The following is a 22,207-nucleotide window of genomic DNA, read 5'->3' as shown; positions in this document are numbered from 1 at the left end:
AAAATGGCTTCCTGGGCCACAGTGGACTTAATCACGTATTTTGAATTGTGGCTTTCAGACCTTGTGGTTGAGTGAGCTTTCCCAGTCTCCGTCCCCACCTCAAGGCTGGTTTCTTCTCCATCCAAGCTATCTAGGAGGTCCCAGCATAATTTGTTCCAACATTTGCTCTATAGAGAGAAATATTATTTGGAGCACAAAATGAAGAGTCTCCAGAGAGGGGGTGAATATCACCATGTTCTTAAGGACTGGGCTTTCTTAGATTTAGGATGCAAAGGGCTGGGATTCCAAACCTACTAACTCTAAAGGACCATTATTTTCTAGGAAAGATATACTCTAGAATATTTATGGAAGAAATCCTATAAAGAGCAAAAAAGGTTCTTGGGGGAGGACTTTGAAAGAGGAGATGACCACAAGACATGGAACAAGGAGTCCTGAGATTTAAGTAGCCGGGACCCATCCCCAACAATTTCCCATAGCCAGGAAAGGGCCTAGACTCATGAAAACGAGCATAGAACCCCTGTGAGAAGTATAGTTCTACTGCCAAGAAGCTGTCTTACCCCCAGGATACTAGGTTAGACTAAAAGCTGGAGACAGTTTACCTGGAATGGTTATCCATACAATGGGAAGGCAAGTGTTCACATTCTTAAAATCTAGGAGGGATGATAGATACTTTTAAATAGCTGTCTAGAAAAGTTTGAACTTTCTTTTCACTAATTCTTGAGAAATTTTCCGATACTTTACCATTTTCTTCCTTGTCAGCAAAGTAGAGTTAGAGAATGCAGAGCTCACATGTCATATCATTATAGGGTAGGATAAGGAAGAACTATTCTTCATTTATTTATTCAAGTACTTATTAATACCTGCCATGTGCCACATGTTAGTCTAAGTGCTATAGAAACTAGCACGAACAAAGTAGGAAAGCACCCTGCCTTCTTGGAACCTATACTCTAGTGGAAAAAACAGACAATAAATAATTATACAAATAATATAATTACAGAGTGTGATATGTAGTTGGGTTAAAAATAAATAGGGTGATGTTTTAAAGAACAAATAGAGATAGGAAATTAATGTTTTTAAAAAGTTACTTATATGTACTTATATGGGTACAAAAGTTGAAGTAAGAAAATTTGTTAGGATGCTGTTACAGTAGTTGGGTGTAAAATACTCCTTAGGTTAATTGATTAATTAGAAATAAGTGAGGGCTGTTGGAAAATACCAGAAAAATGTATTCCTTCATCTTAATGAGATGTAAAATTTCAAAATTGCATGTATGATAGTATAAGGTAAGTATTTCTGCTAACTCACTTCTATACAACAGAAAAGATACAACAGTATGAGCATTGAAAACGAAGATATGAATGAGTCTTATGCGTAGATGATGAGATTGTCTGAATAGATAATCCAGAAACTCTACAAACTACATAACTGATATTTTTAAAAATCAGCGAGGTTGTTGAATTCAAGATCAAGTCACAAAATTGCTTGGGAATCCTAATGCTTATCAGAAAAAAAAAAAGTAAAAAAGGTCATAATAATTGTTTCCTTTTTATTGTGGTGAAATACATATAACTTAAAATTTTCCAATTTAGACATTTTTAAGTGTACAAGTGCATAACTGTCATCACTATTTCCCAGAACTTTTTCATCATCCCAAACAGAAAATCCATACCAAATACTCAGTAATACTAAATCGTAAAAGATACATTTACACCAATCTGGAGCAGGTGGAAGGGCAGAGATCACTCCACAGAAATGAGTAGTGAAAATGTTCAAAAATCAGTTGTGATGATGAATGCACATCTGTGAACCACTGTGCACATCTGTGAACCACAAATCAATTTTTGTACAATTTGGATGATTATATGATAGATATCAATAAAATTGCATTTGAAGAAAAAAAACAAAAAGCATATATTTAGAATAGAGTGGGAAAATGGCAGGGTAGAAAGCTCCAGGACTTGGTCCTTCCCAAGAACAACAATTAAACAGGCAGGAACTATCAGAAACAACTATTTTGAAACTTTGGAGGCCAGAAGAACACTGTACAGCATCTAGGGAAAGGTGGAAGGAAGAGACTGATAAAATACAGTAAAGAACAGTGAATTGCTCTCTCTGTTGAGCAGCTACCAGCGCCCATTCTCAGCTCTCACAGCTACCAGCGCCCATTCTCAGCTCTCACAGCAGGTGGACATGGGGAGCAGCCCCTGGCTAGCTTGCTGGTGACAGAAAGGATAGTAAAAATTCTCTTCCCCAAGCCTAGGGGAAGGTATGGCTTATCCTGATTATTTTGATTAGCGAATTTGGATTGCTGGGGGCTTGACTCTGAGAGCTGCCACTGTTTCAACCTGCCCTGGACAAAGGCAGAGGCAGAGGAGACTTACTATATTAGAATAGATATCAAATATATATATATATATAACTAAGCTTCCTTAGGGCTGTGGGGGATAATTAGCTGAAGGGCTGCATTTGCTGGGCAGGCCAAGAAAGATCAGCTTTGGGGAGTCATGGAAGAAGTTCTTGGTACCCTCCTGCTGACCTCTCCAGGGCACTTTGGAGCCAGTCTGTATCCCCTTTGTGATTCACTGGCCCTATTTCTACTGGGACCTAATAACTTGGGGAAGTCTTCTTTGGCATGTTCTTCTCTCCCACAGTCTGACCTCCAGGCAAAAGCAGCTCGAGACAGGAAAGGAGTGTACGAACTTATGGAGGTGGACAGTCTGGGCAAAGGCTTGCTGACTTCAAAGACCCAGGAGAAGGAGGTCTGTCTCCTGGGAAACAGAGGGGACAACCAAACTCCTGTAAACTGTGAAACTCCAAAACAACTAACAAACAAGGACAAGATCCAGACTCAGAAAGACAGGGAAAACCCCACACACCGCCTTGACCTTGGGCAGACCTTCCTGATAGGCGGGCTGAAGCTCAAGAAAATCTCTCTCTTATCACCAGCTGGTTACAAAATCAAGGAACAGACATCTGAGGAAATAAATCCCAGAGTTGACATTTTTAAATATTAAAATGTACAGTGTGTGACAAAAGAATGAAAGACAAAGATACAGGATATGATGGCCTATCCAAAGGAAGAGGATAAATATCCAGAAAACACCAAAAAAGAGGATGAGAATGAGGACATACTGAGCAAAGCCTATAAAAAATGATTTAAAAATTCTCAAAGAGATGAAGGAAAATGCAGACAAAGAACTAAAGGATATCAGGAAAACAATGAACGGGCAATATGAAGAGTCTTAGTAAAGGGAAATTTTTAAAAGGACCCAAACAAAACTATTGGAGTTAATGTCCACAGTAACTGAAATGGAAGATGCTCAGGAGAGTTTCCAGAGTAGATTGGAACTGGCAGAAAAAAAGATTCGGTGAACTTGAAGACAAGAAAGTTTGAAATGAGTTAGGCTGAGGAGCAGAAAGAGAAAAAGAATTATTAAAAGGTAAATTAGCCTAAAAGACCACGGGGAACCATTAAGCACACCAATATGAGCATTATGGGAGTCCCAGAAGGAAGAGAAGGAGAAAAAGGAACAGAAGAAATATTCAAACAGATAACGATAGAATAAACTAAAGTTTTATAAGGAGCCTAGGAATTAAAAATTTTTAGAGATGTGCAGAATTTATGGAGAAAATTATACCACTTTTTAAATCTCCTACACAAATGCAGAAATATACCATGTTCATTAATAGGAAGACCCTTTTTTTGTAAACATTTCTGTTCTGCCTAAATATATCTTAAACATTCTTTGTAATTTGTGATCAAAATCCCAACAGAGTTTTGGTTTTTTGGTTTGGTTTAATGTACTCTTTGTTCTTGTTATTGTTGTTTTTTTGAACTTCTTTTCCATTTTATTGAGTTATATTCACACATCACACAAATCATTCAAAGTATACGATCATTTGCTCACAGTATCGTCATGTACTTGTGCATGCATCCCCATGATCAATTTTAGAACATGTTTATTACTCCGAAACAGAAATATCTAAATACAACTCTTTTTTAATATAACTATTTTCTTTAATTTTTAACTTTTTTCATTGTATAGTATAATATATATACAAAACAAAGAAATAAAAAAAGCAATAGTTTTCAAAGCACTCTTCAATAAGTAGTTACAGGACAGATCCCAAAGTTTGTCTTGGGCTACCATATGATCCTCTCATATTTTTCCTTCTAGCTGCTCCAGAATATAGGGAGCTAAAGGGCTTAAATATTTTTTTATCATCACAATCAACTTTTTTTCCTTCTTTTTTTTGTGAAAAATAACATATATACAAAAAAGGTATAAATTTCAAAGCAAAGCAACACAATTAGTTGTAGAAAATATTTCAGAGCTTGACAACAGTTACAATTTCACAATATCAGGTTTTTACTTCCAGCTGCTCTAAAATATTGGAGACTAAAAGAAATATCAATTCAATGATTCAGCGTTCATATTCAGTTGTTAAATCCTATCTTATCTGTATAACTCCACCACCACCTTTGATCAAACACTCTTTAGGGGTGTTTAGGCTATGGCGATTCCAAATTCTTCATATTGGAAGGGTCTGTCACTAATATGGAGTGGGAAGATGAAACTATATGATGTTCTGGATAGGTGGGGCTAGGTTTCAGGACTTATCTGGACCAGGGACCCATTGGGAGGTTGAAGGTTTCTGGAAAAATACTCTAGTGCATGGAACCCTTGTGGAATTTTATATATTGCCCTAGGTGTTCTTTAGGATTGGCTAGAATGGTCCTGGTTGGGGTTGGCAGGTTATGATAGGTAGCAAGGTCTACCTGAACTGTGCATAAGAGCAACCTCCAGAGTAGCCTCTTGACTCTATTTGAACTCTCTCTGCCACTGATACTTTATTAATTACACTTCTTCTTCCCCTTTTGGTCAGGATGGAATTATTGATCCCATGGTGCCAGGTCTGGATTCATGCCTGGGAGTCCTCTCCCACATCGCCAGGTAGACTTTAACTCCTGGATGTCATGTCCCACGTAGTGGAGAGGGCAATGATTTCACTTGCAGAGTTGGGCTTAGAGAGACTGAGGCCACATCTGAGCAACAAAAGAGATCCTTTAGATGTAACTCTTAGGCATGCCTATAGGTAGTCTAAGCTTCTCCACTACCTACACAAGCTTCACAAGAGTAAGCCTCCTGATCGAGGGCATGGACTATTGATTTGGATGTCCCTAAAATTTGACACAGTATCAGGGGATTCCCTGATGGTAAGATTTTCTAGTTCCATATTTTTCTCCCATCTCTCAGGGGAATTTGCCAATACTTTTTGATTATCTGCTTAATATACTCTAGGATGTATTCAGGCATTACAATAATCTGTACAGGATTAAAGGACCTCTTTCTTATTCCATACTCCCTTTGTTTCAATTGTTCAAATGAGCTATACAGATAGGTTGAATTAAATTATGCACTACGGAAAATTTCAATTCCAGACTGAATAAAACTTTCTTCCATTGGTCTCAAAGAGTATGTGTGGTTCTAAAATATAGACACTGTCTTTTTTACCCATATGTTCTGAATTACTTTAACCCCAACCTGTTCAGCTTCATTTTTAACTCTAAATATCAGTTTGTATATATAACACTGCCTCTCAAAATCCAGAAATAATAATCGCCACTCTGGACATAATGTGTCTGCTCTAAAAGCTTACAATCTAGGCCCCTGTTTTCTTATAAGCATTTTCTAAAGGTGACCATACCATTCTTGTTCTTTTGTTTCTGACTTATTTTGTCTCATGTTGCTTTTTATTTTTAGGAAATTGAAAAAGCGATTTTTTAAATTTATGTAGAAAAGAAAAAGGAAAGAATAATCAAGGTAATTTTAAAAGAGGAGTGGTGGGAGAAGCGAGAGGAAAGACTTTCCCTAAAAAATATCAAGACTTATTTTAAGGTTATCGTAATTAAGATAGTGTGGTACTGGCACCAAAATAGACAAATTGACCTGTGGAACAGAACTGATAGCTCCAGAAATATACGTTCATCAGTGACATCATAAGCTGGGAAAAAGCATGGACTATTCAACAATTACACTTGGACAAATGAATTTTCTTATAGAAAAAAATAAAATTACGTTCTTGTGTCTTACCATGCACAAAGATAAATTTCAAGTAGATTAAAGACATACATGTGAAGAGCAAAACATTTAGAGGAAATAAAAATATTTATATAACTTGGAGTAAGATAAGAGTTTCTTATTCTTATGTGGAAGAGAAATAGCAAGAACTCATACCCAGCTGATGGAAGGGTGAATTGTATAAAATAATGTGGAGAGAAATTTGGCAATATCTGAGAAAACTGAGAATAAGTACACCTCAAGGCCCAGCAATTCCTTGGTAGGTTTATTCTACAGAAATTCAGGTACATATGTACAAGAAAGTGTGCACAACAATGTTCTAAGTAACATTGTTTGACATTGGGAAAAATTGCAAATGACCTAAATTTTTAGCAATAGGAAAATTGATAAACTGAAGTATATTCACAAAATAGAACATTATAATAAACTCAGGTATATTTACAAAATAGTATATTATATATCAGTTTAAATGAATTAGCTAAAGCCACATGTTTCAAACCATATAATCTCAAAAATGTAAATTTGAGTGAATAAGGCAGGGTGCAGAAAACATATATATCTATAATTAAAATTTTTGCAAGAGTACAATTTTGAAAAATAGCTTAATGGCTGCATAGCGAAATAATAAAAGCATGCAAAAGAATAATAAAAACCAAAGTCCAAATTGTAATTATCCATATAGATGGAGAAAGAAGAATAAAATTTTGGAAGGATAAGCAGGAAACTTGAACTTCTTTAAAAAAAATGGAAGCAAAGATAAAATGTTACATAAGCAAGCTAAGAGGTGGTTATGTTGAGTGTTACATTATTTCTTACTCTTTATGTTTGAAATCTATATTTTAAAGGCTATTTATAGTGGTTTGTGAATTCAGTGTCTGAGCCAGACAAGGGAGACAAACACAGGAGGCCTTCCCATGGAGCTCTGGCAACTTTTGACCCCATGTCCCCTTCAAGAGGACAACTGCTAATCAACCCTAGCTATTTGTTGCCAAGCATGAAGACAGACTAGTGTTGCCAGATCTAATTTTTTTTTTTTAAAAAAAAACAGTAATCTGGATTTTTTTAAAATGTGAAATGCCCTGATTTTCAAAAGCTGGCAAATAATTCAAATTAATACAACAAAACAAAATGAGGATGTAAACAAACAAAAAACTTGCACGTTGGATTCAGCCTCTAGGTCACTGGTTTCCCACCTTTGCTGTAGGATCTTCTATCATAGCCCTTTTGTGAGGCAAAACTAGGGAAATATTGTGAACACTTTTATTGTGTAAGATGTTATTTAAGTAGGGAAGGTGAAAATATTCCAAGGTTCTTCAGAAAAAGTGTAGTAACTAGACTCCCTTGCGGTCCCTGCAGAGAAGAACCTTGGCTGTTTAAGGACGATTCTTAGCTTCTTGTATATTTTACAGTCTGCAAATCCTTCACTGCTGAGGACCTCAAAAGAGAAGCCAGACTTTTCCATTGACTCCAAGGCTGTGTCAGCAGATGCCAGACCCAGCAGGCCCTTTCTGTTGTAGGCTAAAGCTCCAAACAGCTGTAAATAGTTTGTGCCAAAATCTCTACAAGTGTGACAAACACACAGCATTCTACTTATCCCAGGAGGCCAATTAAAGCTAGAGGACCACAGATCACAGTCTCTGAATTCAGTCACCACACCTCTCAGGACTGATAGCCATGATGTATTTTTCTTGTCTCTCCTCATCAGAAGGGAAACCTTGGATTGAAAGTTATTTACCCATGGGTTTTGGTTTAATTTTAGCAGAGGTGCTTTGGAACTGAAGAAAATATCTCTTAAAAAGAAACTATTGTCTAGATGTCAAATCTACACCTTTTCTTATCAGCATGGTTTCATATGAGTGACTCACATAGCTCTTTCTTATAGGTTACCCAGTCCGTTGAAGAGTTGGGTCATTATAGTCCTGGGACAGAAAATAAAATTATTTAAACCCCCTCAAAAGTGCTGAAAAAATCTTTATGTTATAGAAATCATTTGAGAAGCCTTTTAAGGGAATAGGCTATGCTTTTTAATTTGCACAATTTCAGACCAGAAAATCAGTCCATCTTAAAGGAACTTGATTTCATTTCTGTGTTGGCACATCTCAAATATTTTTAAATTCTTTATCACAGTATTCTTATGTCTTTGGACCAGATTTATACAGTAACATATTATAACATATTATTAGCTGCATGGGGCTGGAACAGTCATAAGGGGATAAAATGAACTAATGATCATATGGTATTCTCATGAATATTTGTATAACTACCAGCTGCTATGATACCTTAGAAACAATTGGTGTAAAGGGACACCCATAAGAAATTGGGAGACTTCTTGTGTGTATTATATCAAAAGGAAGCAGGGAGTAAAAGGGAAATATGTAGAAATTCTGCCTAGAGGAAAAAAACAAACAAACAAACACAAAACCTAAGGACAAATCTAACAAGCAATTTTTACTCTGTGAATAAAAAACAAATTTTCATATTTGGCCACTACTCACAATCAAAAGAAATGAAATTCCTTTATTTTTTAAACTAAAGAACTAAGTCCTCAAATCAAATAATTGCATTATTTTCAATGGATATTTTTCCTGTTCTTTTGTTTTACAAACTATTTTCACCTGCATTTCCACCCATTCAAAAGTCAATACAGAAATCTTGGAGATCAGCTATATTTAGAACTTTAAAAATGAGAGAGTTGGAAGATATCTTACATAATTTAGAGGAAAAATATTTTTTTCTCTTTTATGCTTGTAATTCATACTAGGCAGGGCTTATTATCCAGTTTGTTAAAAGAAAAAAACATAAAATAAACATCAAAAGATCTGTCTGTACTTATGTTAAGAGACTGTGAATAAACATATATAATATAGTTAAGAATGGAAACATTTATTTGAATCATTCAGGGAAAACAAACAAACCACCACTAAGGAAAATGATCTACCTACACACTCTTGAGTTTGCTATACAGTTGCATAGACCCATTCTTTATTTTGCAATTAGAAATAAAACACAATCAATGAGTACTGGCCTCCTTTGCTACATATTGAAATAAGGAGGACCTAACAGGCTAGTAATTATTCTGCTCTATAATGTTAGTTAAACTTTACTACAGGGGAGACTTGTAACAAAAACAGTTGAGTCACTCTATTAGCCGCCTCTCCAATGCCATCCTACTCTCTGCCTTGTGAACAAAACTATGATTTTGTTTGGGTGACAATCCTTAGACCCAGGAGATTAATTCTGACTGGTCTCTGCTAGGGATAGGAATCTCATTCTTTCTTGCCAAGTTCTGGCCTATGTTGAGCATGTAACCCAGTTCAGAAAAATGAGACATGAGACATAAGATGCTCCATGGGAAAAGAAAGTCTCTATTCTGCCTGCCCCCTTCCTTCCTGTTTCGGGTATTCTCATGTAATGCTATAACTATCCTGTGATCATGGGTAGGGCTTGGGGGCACAGAGGCCAAAAAAAAAAAATCCCAGAAACATTAACTGACTCCCTGATACGGTTGAGATTCATACTTATTAAGTGAGAAAATAAACTTCTGTGTATTTAGGCCTCTGTTACTTGATTCAGAACTTATAACCAAAAACATTCTTAGCTGACTTATCTCCATGAAAATCTAAGCAAAAAAAAAAAAAAACCAAAAACAATAAATAACAAATATTGATTGAGTCAGTATGTGCCAATCCCTATATTTTACCCCTCAGGTTCTCATTTATGCCTCAGAACAATCCTAAGAGGTTTTCACTATCATTATCCTCTTTATCAGTGAGGATGCTGGAGCATAGAAAAGTTTGCCACACAGCTGGTAAGTAATAGTATTAGATGCTTAACCTCTATACCCCAGCTGCCTTGTCTGATGGAATTGCCACTTTTAGATTTTTTTTATAGATTAACTTTTAAAAATTATTTTTATTTGAATGGGGGCAGGCAAATAAAATGGTTATTCAGGTAATAACCTGAATAATGTTGTTCAGGTAATGAAGTCCAACGGAAGAAGTGTAATGGTTTCTCCTGTGGTTGCCCCTTTCTCCAGACTGTATTTGTTCTGCAATGTTGATAATTTGCTGCTGTTATTGTTTTGGGCTCCATTGTTTCATAATTTTTTTTTTTTTGGTCTGGGAATCAAACCTGGGTCTCCCGCTTGGAAGGTGAGCATTCTACCACTGAACCACCCATACACCCAAGTTTCATATTTTTTTACCATAATCTTTTTTTTTTTTACTGAACAGTGCCTTGTATTCAATAGCACTAAATCTTAAAGCACTGGTACAGAGAGTCTCACACAACTAATATGTAAATAACTATTAAAATATTAAATAACTATTTAAAAAGCATATTAAATAGCTATTAATTTAACATAAAGTATTAATAGATTGCCTCAAATATACTTTAATGGGAAGCTGAAAAAAACAGGCAAAACATTAAGATTTACCACCACCAGTGCCCAATCAAAATATTTTTATTTTGCTTATGAAGAGTAACCATGAAGTGAGTGAGGAAAAATTGGATTTTCAACGCCAAGTATGTAAATAGTAACCACTACTAGTGGGGGAAAAAAAAGACAAAACACATTACATGCTTGGGAAATAGAAATTTGGTACCAAAACTGACTTCCTGTGTGCTTCCAATGGGGTTGTTATAAGAAAAACAAAATTTAAAGACATGATACAGAGCTACATATTGGGCACTCATTCATTGCATAGACTTCTGAATGCATTAGCCAATATTTTTCTATCATGAACACATAACTTATAAACTGTAGTGGTCTCTTCTTCTCAATGGTTCAATTCCTAAGTCCTTTTTTTTTAACTTACCCCAGATAATTACTTTTAAATTGCATTAAATTTCCTGCTTCATTTGAGTTTAGATTCCATACTTCCTTTCTGTCAGTGCTTTGAAAATAAGATGACACAAATTTAGAGACTAACTTTTATCTCATTTGCGCTTAAAGATTCCCTCTTTATAGAACTGGACTTGTTAAGATAATTAGTTTTCATTCATTATAATATAATGCAATAAAGAAAGATGCAGAGAATTATAGAAAAGATGAGAAAGAATGTGGAATGATGCCTCTTTATGAAAATATTGATGAAACAATCATGCTGTATTGTCACCTCTTTTTAAATACACGTTAATTTTTTGGCAAAATTTTGACAATACGCTGGACACAAACCACACTTATCAATACCCTGAAAGAACAGATGCAATAACACTAAGCAAGTAGCCAGTTTTAAGTTGACTTATTTATGCTGAAAGGATATAGGCGAAATTTGAAGTAGGTAAATTTGCCTCTCTCTTCTGCTCTAACGTTTGGATTTGTTTGTAGCATAATGGAAAACCTACATTCACTCTGATATTTTGGGCAAATTCTTTAACAAACCTAAATCTACTTTTCTCACTAAAAATAAAAGATTATGCAGCCTGAGAGTTTTGTGCAATTGGGTGAGCTAATGTTACAAAACATTAAACATGTAAACATTCAAAGCTTTCTTATCCATCCCTCTATGCCTTCGACAATTTATTCATTAAGTGTCATTGTTTAGGAAAACATTTTTGGCTACCTGTCATCTGATAAATTAATTCACACTCAAAGTGTTCTTTGTTTATTACATCTTTCCTCATAGCTATTTGTATTTTAAATTATTTTAGTTAAAGGAAAGAAGAGCTAATGCTGTCAATTCTGAGAAATCCAAGTTTGCCAGCCCTCTAGAGTAATCGAACAAAATTGCTCGGCTCTCTATTCCATACATCCCGGGAAACTCAGGTATTTGTTGGACTGGTGGGGGTGTGGAAGGTTCTTGCATGATCTAGTCAATTCTCACTCTCAGTCTCAACCCCCATGCATGACCTTGCCTCTGTGTCCTCTTTTTTTGTGCTCTTACCCACTCTGTTCATTTCCCAAAGCCCTGCTAACAAGAATGTTCAGTGAATAGCCAACTTTTTATTAGACAAAATGTTTGGGGGCGAGGTTGGAGGGGAAATACATCCGATAAAGAACAGGAAAAAGTAAAATTATTAGAAGATTGTTTTCAACTTTTCTTGTCACCCCATCTTTGGATATTTCCCACGGTTCTTCGCCTTCTACTACTCCTGGGGTGTGCCCAGGACCTCCAAACCTGTCCCCGCACACCCAATCAAGTGAAAGTTCCCATTAACCTATTATGCAGAAGAATCTTTCTTCTTCCCCACACCCCCTACAAATTGCTCCTTCCAGATCATACCTAAGGAACTTGCATCACTTGAAGTATTTTCCTAAATAGCAAAGCAAGACAGAGAACTAAGAAAAAGCACTGAAATTAGAGTAAATCTTTATGGCTTGAAGCATGTTGTTATGTTTAAAAGATGTCGTTATGTTTTTTAAAATGTTGTTATGTTTTAAAAAATGTTATGTTAAAAAAAATTGAAATTTTTTTTTTAAATGGCTTGAAGCACAATGGTGTTTTAGCTTGCTAAAGCTTCCAGAATGCAAAATACAAGAAACAGAACGGCTTTGAAAAAGGGAATTTATTAAATTGCAAGCTTACAGTTCTAAGACTATAGAAATGTACAGTTCTAAGGCATATAGAGAAAAATACCTTAACTCCAAATAAAGGGCCGATGACGTTCGGGGTTTCTCTCTCAGCTGGGAACATCTGCTAGTTTTCTCTCCCCATTTCATAAGGCTTCTCCAGGGGCTTTTTCTTTCTGCATCTCCAAAGATCTCTGGCTATATGGACTCTGTTGGCTTTGAAATTTTTCCAAAATGGTTCCCTCTTGAAGGACTCCAGTAAGTAGCCCCACCTTCAATGGGGGAAGACACTTCTCCATGGAAACCATCTAATCAGAAAGTACGCCCACAATTGGGTGGGTCACATCTCCATGGAAACAATAAAAAAGATACCACCCAGCAATATTGAATGAGGATTAAACAGCATGGCTTTTCTGGAGTCAGGACAGTTTCAAACCGGCACACATGGGGATTATAATTATCCTAATTTTACAGGTGAAGCCTCTGAGGCTAATGGTACATGTACTCACTGGTTTCTGTTCTTTTTAATATTTTATTAAAGATGAAAGATCTCATATAATCTAGATCTTTAGAATATTCTGATAAAAAGAGATCCCATAGAATCTAAAGTGAAATAATCAGTCCCTCCAATGGAAAGTAATTGCAAATAAAGTTTTTGTTTCTGCTCCTTAGCTTTCTATCCTTTCCATTAATTTCAGAGATATACTGTGATTAGTCGTAGACCATATTCATCCACTGATCATATATCTGGCCTTATCTCATTCTGCTATTTGTACTTATTCATAGTCATTTTTGTTTGCTTATAATTTTCACAGTTTAGAGAAAACTGACTTCTCTACTTCTATATTAACAGGAATTCTCTATTCCTTGTCAAATATGCACAATTAGTTTATAATAGGGCCAACATTGTTACTTCTTTTTTTTTATTTTTGGCATCTTAAATATCTAGGGCTTTTTGTTTGTTGTTTTTAAAATATTTGCACAAATTCAACATGATTTTATGGCATGAAGACAGGGAATTGAGAATGTTATGTTCTGGTCTTGTTACCCTCACAAAATTCCTAAGGGATTTGGACAATTTAAAACATTTCTTCCATTCTTTGAAACTTCAGTTTAAATGGGGATAATATTTAGTTCATAATGACAAAGATTATATTAAGTAAGAAATTATTATTAAGGGATTTTGAAAATATGCAAAGTTAAAAGACGTTTTATATATCACAGGAGTATGTGTTCTAATGAAATGCTTTTAAAGAAGTTCAAGAGACTTACACTCCAAGTAATCTGTCATAAGAAAATTGTAATAATCACAAAAGAAATTGTTTTAGTTTTCATTTATTTATTTTAAACATTTTCATTGTAAAATACAACATACGTACAAAGTAAAAAAAGAAAAAAGCAATAATTTTCAAAGGACACTTCAACAAGTAGTAACAGAACAGATCCCAGAGTCTGTTACAGGCTACTATTCTATCACCTCAGATTTTTCCTTCTAGCTGCTCCAAAATCCTGGAGGCTAGAAGGAATATTTATATAATGATTCAGTAGCCATACTCATTTGTTAAATCCCATTTTCTCTGGTATACCTCCTTCTCCATTAATCTTTCTCCCAATCTATAGGGATCTTTGGGCAATGCCCATTCTAATTTTTTCTTGTTGAGAAGGGATGTCCACACTAAAGGATAGGGGAATGAAATTAAATAATAATCTTGAAGAGGCTGGTCCTTCTGAGTTTCAGGATTTATCTGACCTAAGAACCCTCCAGGGATTTTATGATCCAGAAAGGCAAAACAAGTGCATGAAACCAAGTCTCAGTTTGAGCCCTAGGTGTTCTTAAGAGTTAACATGTTGATTTTGGATGGAGTTTTAGCAAACCACGCCAAGAGCACTATCTAACTGAAATTTACACAAAAGTGTAATAGTGAATAGCCTCTTGACTCCATTTGAGCTCTCGTAGCCACTAACACATTCTTTTATTACACATCTTTTTCCCCTTTTATTACACATCGATGGGAAGACATTGTCGATCCCATAGTACCAGGGCTGGATTCAAGCTGGGGAGTCACACCCCATGTTGTGAGGGAGACTTTCATCCCTGGATGTCATGTTCCATGTAGGGGGATGGGTAATGATATTCCTTGTCAAGTTGTGCTTACAAAGAGAGAGGCCAAATCTGAACAACAAAAAAGGGAGTAACTCTCAGGCCTCATTGCGGATAGTCTTAGCTTCTTCACTACCAAAAACACGTTTCAAAAGGGCAAGCCTCAAAATCAAGGGCTTAACCTATTTTCTTGTAAGTCTCAATGGTTGAGAGGGTGCCTGGGATTTCCAGATGGAAAGTTATAGTTTTTATTTTTCAATCACTTGCACAAATAATTTAATGAGCTAATTTATCTCTACATCATTCATAGAAGCTTTATTATAAAAAATAATATGTTTAGAGAATTCTCTAAAAATATGTGGTTGGGTTACTACTTTTTGGCTTTTTCAGTGTTTTTTTCTCCTGACTTCTTACTAGGGCTGAGGATGTGACTCTCTTTCTTCTCCCATCCCAACATTTACTTGTTTCCCATCCCTTATCCTTCCAGTATAGATAAAGCATATTTTTAGTTAGATCACTGGTCAGTTTTTATATCATTATAACTTTGTAAATGCTGTTCAATGCTATGTGTCATTGGAAATACTGTGATTGATTTGATTTACTACTAATTTTTGCATTTCACTTGGTGTTAATAGTGGCCTCGTTTTTTTCATTTGTTTTGTTTTTTAATATGCTTTTCATAAATTCAAATTCAAACCTTGAACTCTCCTCCTATAGTTTGAATCTCCCCTTAAGAAACTGAATGCATCAGATTTTCTATTAATTTCATCTTACTTCTGGAGACTTCTGACCTCCCCATCTGGACTGTTTACTTTGTATACTTTTATCTAACTTTTTTCCCCAAGATATCCCCTCACCAGCACTCGAGAAATTGATTCCTTTTGTCTATCTCATTTTTCCAAGTCTCATTTCTTCCCTCACTTTCATGGAGTTCTCTATGAGCAGTTTCCTGACAAAGGCACATGGGGGGAAATTTTGCAAGATCTCACACATCTAAAAATGTCTTTATTCCATTCTCACACACTGTATTTATTGGTTAGATGCGGATAAAATTGAAGTCATTCTCCCCTAGAATTTTGCAGGCATTGCTCCATTATCTTCTTACCTCCAGTGTTTATATCAAAAAGTCTCAAATCATTCTGATTTTTTTAAATCTTTGTCACCTCTTCTTTTTTCTCTGGAAGCTTATTATATCTTCCCTTTATCTCTAGTTGTCTGAAATTTCACTGAGGTGTGCCTTGGTGTGGTTCTCTTTCTATTTATTGTGCCAGGTGCTTTATAAGCACCTTCTGTCTGGAAAGACATGTTTTCTTCCCCCATTGTTTTCGTTGCTCTCTCTTTCTTCAACTCTGGAAAGGCTAAGTAGCGAATACCCAGATACTAGAGTTAAACCACCTGGATTTGGATCCTAGGTTTTCTACTTATTAGCTAAGACTTCGTTTTCCATGTCTCAGTTTTCCCACTAGGATAATGGAAATAATAAAAGTCCCTACATCATAGGCTTGTTGGGAAGACTAAATGAGTTGGTATGTTTAAAGCTTGCCCGGCACATAAGCACCATATAAATGTATTTGATCTCCTGGACTGGTGATCTAATTTTCATAATTTTTTTCTCCTACTTGCTAACTCTTTGCGTTTCTGCTCCACTCTCTGGGAGAGTTTCTCAACTGTATACTCTAATCCATCCACTAATTATTTATCTGCTTTCATATTTTTAATTTCTAAGAGCTCATAATCGTCTCCTGTTTGCTATATCTTCTCATGCCCTGAAGATCTTATTGATCATTTGTCATTTCCTTCTCTGTTAAAGTTAACTTTTTCTTTAACTTTCTTAATGTTCCATGTTAAAGCCTTTCCTCAAATGTGGCCAGCAATTCTGAGTTTTTGGGTGATTCTGTGGAGCAAACTAAATTTTTTTTTTTTTTTTTTTTTTTACTGAATATATTCATTACTATTCTTACTGCAGACTTGGAATTTAACCTTCTCAGGCCTGCTAAATTGCTATCACTTTTCAATCTTCTTTCTAGTTCCCAAAATTTTGTGTATTTTTCCTCTTCTGTTTTCCCCATCCTTATGGATTCATTCCTTTCAAAAAAATTCTTTTTTTTATGATATGGTGGGATTGGGGGAAGCAGTAAAATTAGATGCATATCTTTAATCATCCATTTTTTACCTAAAAGTTGTAAAACAAAGACTTCAATGGGTCTTTGAGATTCCCCTTCAGTCTACATTCACTAGAGATGGAATTTTTTCCTTAACTCTTCAGAGAAACCTCATGAAAAATGGGAGATCTGATAGAGGTCATGCCCTTTCATGCTGGTGGCATTTACCTGAGTTATCGGTTGAATAATTGTGAGACTCTTCAATTTAGAAGATTAATCTTTGGCACCTAAACTTTGTGTCCTGCAAAAACCTATGCACCTAATGAATAGGAAGAAAGGGTAACTTATTCACTGGCACCCTCTCTGCTTCTCAAGTCCAGTTTTATTTGTATCAAGACAATATCATTTGTTTTCCCAATATTTATTGAATTGGGTTTCTATCTGTTGCTACTGAAAGAGCCCTGACTAGATTCAATACTTTCTCTGTGCTGAGAACATCGAGGTGATTTTTATCAATAGAATCAGCATAAAATTTTAAAGTTGCCTAGAAAATTGTGGAGGAATTTTATTTCTACCTTAATATTTTGCTCCTAGAAAAAAAAAAGACCCTAAATAAAAAGAATAATTGCTGGTCATATCTAAACAACACATGTAATAAGAAAGATCCTTTCCATGTCCACTTTTCTTCTTCTACAAATCACAATGAAATATTAGCAGATAATGTTAACTTAATATTGGAACTTTCTCAAATGTTTCTCTAATTCTTTCTTCAAATTTTGTTGTTTTTCTCTTTTTATTGGTTTTTTCTTTCTTCAAATTTTGATACTTGCTTTTCCTTATTTTCTAGTAGATGTCAAAATTTTTACATGAAATTATTAATTTCAGAACTATTACTCAACGAGTAAGACTATTCTTATTTAAACAATCATAATCTTGGCTTTAATAAACCTCTAACATGTAGCACTTTCATCTTCACATCCCTCTCTACTCATAGGGCCTAAGTGTTAAGTCTACAAAACAAGGGCCATGATATACACAAGCACATAGAAGAATGGAGAAGTTACTTTTTATTCCGTGTAAATAAATATTTATAGTTCAAATCTGGGTGTGACTAGGTAGTTTCATTTCCACCCAGCCCCCATTATTAGAGAAGAGCATCACAGATTTAGCATTTGATTTTTTTTTTTTTTTGCATGGACAGGCACCGGGTATCGAACCCAGGTCTCCAGCATGGCAGGCAAGAATTCTGCCATTCAGCCACCATTACACCACCCTTTTTTTTAGCATTTGATTTTTTTTTAATCACAGATTTAAATAATCAGTTTCTGACAGTTCTACAGTAATAGACATCCCAGTGTGCCACTTTTGATAATGGGTAGAACATCTAGACAGAAAAATCAATAAACAGAAGATTTGAATAAATAAACCAACTAGACCTAATAGACATATATAGACCATTCCAACCAACAATAGTAGAATAGATGTTCTCCTCAAGTGCACATGGAGCTTTCTCCAGGATAGACTATACAGAACACCAAATATTTCTCAATAAATTTTAAAAGATTGAAATCATACAAAGCACCATCTCCAACCACAATGGAATGAAGCTAGAAATTAATAACAGAAGAAAATCTGGAAAGCTCACAAATATCAGGATATTAAACAACACACAAACAACCAATTATTAAAGAAAAAAACACAAGGGAAATAAAAATTCATAGAAGGGCATGAAAGTGAGAACTAAGCATAGTGAAACTTATGCGGTGCAGCAAAGGCAGTACTCAGAAGGAAATATATAGCCACTAAGAAAAAACAAGCAAACAAACCTAGATTTAGAAAGAAGAAAGATCGCAAACCAATAACTTAACTTCGTATTTTCAGAAACTAGAAAAAGATAAGCAAACTAAACCTAAAGCTAGTAGAAAAAATAGGAAATTAAAAAAAAGTTAGATTGTAGATAAATGAAACTAGGAAAACAATTGAGAGAATCAACAAAACCAGAAGTAAGTTCTTAGCTAAAGACAGAAAGCAAATTACAGGTTACCAGCAACTGGGCAAAGAGGATTAAGGGGAAATATTTCTTAATGGGTAGAGAGGTTCTGTTTGGGGTGATGAAAAAGGTTTTGTAATGGTTGGTGGTGATGGTAACATAAAACTGTGATGCAATCCACCAAACTGTCCACTTGACAGTGGTTAAGGAAAGTTTTGAGATTATATAACACATATGTAACCACACAAAAAGTTTAAAAAAAAACAATGTCTACGCATTACTCCTATTCATGCTCTCTCCCTATAGCTTCCCTGCAGCACCCAAGCTGAGGAACCTCAGTTGGTGTTTTTAGGTACAGTGGAGCCCAGTCTTCAGTTTTACAAGTTGATCTTCAAGGAAGTCAGAACATCTGGAAGTCCATCGATATCTTCAATTTCAAGGTCCTAAACGTTATCAACCTAATAGGCATCACTGTGTCACTGACACTTCATCTTCTGGAATAGGGGCTGTCATGGTCAGGGACACTTGTCAACTTGGCCAAGTTGTGGTACCTGTTCATTTGATTGGGCAAGCGCTGGCTGGTTGTTGCAATGAGGACATTTCATAGGATTAGGTCATGATCACGTCAGCTACATCCACAGCTGATTCCATTTGTAATCAGCCAAAGGGGAGTGTCTTCTGCAATTAGTGATGCTAAATCCAATCATGGGAAGCCTTTTAAGGAGGACTCAGAGGAGACAGGTTCCATTCCTGCTTTGGCTGGTGAGCCTCTCCTGCGGAGTTCATCCAGGCCATCCATTGGAGTCATCAGCTTCGCAGCCTGCCCTGTGGATTTTGGACTCTGCGTTCCTACGGTCACGTGAGACACTTTCATAAATTTTATATTTGCAAGTGTTCCCTGTTGATTCTGTTTCTCTAGAGAACCCTAACTAATACGGGGGCAAAGAGAATAGGATTGAAGTCATGGAAACATGTCTAGCAAAGCTGATGTAGTGTAAACATGACTTAACACAGGAAAAAACAATAACATAAAACCTCCTTGGATTAGGAAGGTACATATTTTTTCTCTTTACACCAAATATAACCATTGGCTTTGTTGTTTCCAAAAAGAAAACAGCTGGTAAAAATTTGTCAAATGCTATCATTTACTGTGCATGCCACATGTAGAATGGGTTTGTGCAGGCGAACATGCCCCTTCCCTGTGGTTTAAGTTAGGCAAAATAAAAGCTAAACTAGTGTATTTTGAAAACATGGTGTGAATGCCTTCCATTTTGGTTATTTATAGTGGTCCACAGATATTGATGTTTTTATTTTTTAATTGTTAAAACAATTACAGGGCAGAAGGTGTGTGCTGAATATGGCCAAGAATGATTCATACATACAGAGAAGACTGTATACAAAAGTAGCTTTCCTGGACTAGAAGTGCTATGTTTAGCAAGTTAATTTTAGCCTAAGTCCTTGATATGGCTTTGTTCCTGGAGAAGTTCCCCATCTCTTTCTTATTACTTTGAGGTTTTTCTAGTTTAGAGATAATTTATATCATTACAATATTGAGTCCTTGTAGAAAAGAAAATGTTATGTCTTATATATCAAACTGAAGGTTTTGATACATGACGTAACATTTTCGGTAGAATTTTAATGTTTTCCTTACTTTAAAAAAAAAACATGCCAACATTTTTAAATCGTTGATTTCTATTGTGAATTGGATCTTCACAATATGCAATTAGAGAAAGATAGTAAAATAAAGGATAGCCATCCTGAAGAGGCAGTATTTGCAGGTAGTGTCATTGTTTACTTGAAAGTCCCTAAAGAAGCACATTAAAAACAATGGGGATGAAATTGTTAGTATAGAGTCAGAAACTAGAATGCAGGTTATCAGGTGTTAGGATGGGGTTAGACAATGGGGACTTACCACTTAATTGGTACAGAATTTCTGTTTGGGGTGTTGTGAGATCGTGGTGATGGCAGCACAGCGTTGTGAATGTAATTAACAGCACTGAATTGTATATTTGAATGTGGTTAAAAGGGGAAATTTAAAACTAAAAATGCTACTAGAATAAAAATTTTAAAAAAACAAAACATGGTGTTGTACAACACAGTAAACCCTAATGTAAACTATGGAATATAGATAATAGTACAATTATAAAAATTCATCCGTTGTAACAAAGGTACAAGGGTAATGCAAAGTGTTAATAATAGGGGGAGAGTATATGGGAACACTGTATTTTCTGGTTGATTTTTTTGTAAACCTACAATTTCTCTAGTAAAAAAAATTTTAAATAGAAAATGGGGAACAGCATTCAGTAAGTATATTAGTTAAAAAACTAAAAAAAGATCAATAACTTTCCTACACAGAGCAAAAAACTAGTTAGAAATTATACAGAAAGAGAAGATCCAATTCACAATAGAAATCAATGATTTAAAAATGTTGGCATTTTTTTTTTTTAAAAAGCAAGGAAAACATTAAAATTCTACTGAAAATGTTACATCATGAATCAAAACCTTCAGTTTGATATATAAGACATAACATTTTCTTTTCTATAAGGACTCAATATTGTAATGATATAAATTATCTCTAATTTAATCTATAAATTCACTCTGATCCCAAATAGAAAACACGAAAAAATAATTCAAAATTTTATGGGGCAGATGAAACACACAGGATTATTTAGGAAAATCTGATAGAAAAGAATAATAAAGGGAGACAGCTCAGCTAAATATTAAAACATGTTATAAAGTTACAGTAATTAAAACAGTGTAATACTGGAACAAGAATGAACATATCAAGGGAACGGATCAGAGAATCTAAAAATGGACTTAAATACATTTGAGGATTTAGTACAATCTGTTGAGGAAACACTGATTAGTCAATAAATAGTGTTGGGAGAACTGGCTAGCTATTTGGAAAATAATTAAGCTAGATTTCCACTTCACTATTGTACTAAAATATATTCCAGATGGATCAACAAAAAAATTAAACTAAAAACATAAGATTAACTTAAAAAACACAGAGATGACTGTTTTTAATAAGCTTGGACTAGGAAAGGCTTTTAAAAAGTGACAAGAGGCCCAGAAATCAAAAGGAAAAGACTAATAATTTTGACTACCTGGAAATAAAAGTCTTCTGTCCATCTACAAGCACTTTGTAATCTAAAAGACACAAATGGGGAAAAATTAACATGACAAATATGGTAAACAAAGGGCTAATTTCCTTAATATATATATTTTAAATTCTTACAAATCTTTATGAAACAGATAAAAATTCAGTAGCAGAATGGACAAAGGATGGATGACCTCAGAAAAAAGAAATACTAATCATATTTCCCATGAGAAGACACTCAACCTCACTCATAATTTTTAAAATGCAAAATAAAGGAAAATAATATGAATTTCTGTAGATATGTAATAAGTAAAGGTGAA

The 22,207-nt window shown here is 35.0% G+C and overlaps 1 long non-coding RNA gene and 1 pseudogene across 2 annotated transcripts in view; both read left to right on the top strand.

Annotated features, from left to right (window-relative positions):
* The window catches only part of LOC143688959 (uncharacterized), a 164,631-nt gene that overhangs the window by 41,739 nt on the left and 100,685 nt on the right, over positions 1-22,207 (top strand). The gene's annotated exons all lie outside the window — the stretch shown is intronic.
* LOC143685743 (lipoamide acyltransferase component of branched-chain alpha-keto acid dehydrogenase complex, mitochondrial pseudogene) overlaps positions 2,505-22,207 on the top strand; it is a 30,176-nt pseudogene continuing 10,473 nt past the window's right edge.

This window comes from Tamandua tetradactyla, chromosome 6, assembly GCF_023851605.1.
Source record: "Tamandua tetradactyla isolate mTamTet1 chromosome 6, mTamTet1.pri, whole genome shotgun sequence".
Classification (NCBI taxonomy): domain Eukaryota; kingdom Metazoa; phylum Chordata; class Mammalia; order Pilosa; family Myrmecophagidae; genus Tamandua; species Tamandua tetradactyla.
The sequence above is the reverse complement of the archived record's forward strand: the minus strand, read 5'-3'. Positions and strand labels throughout refer to the sequence as shown.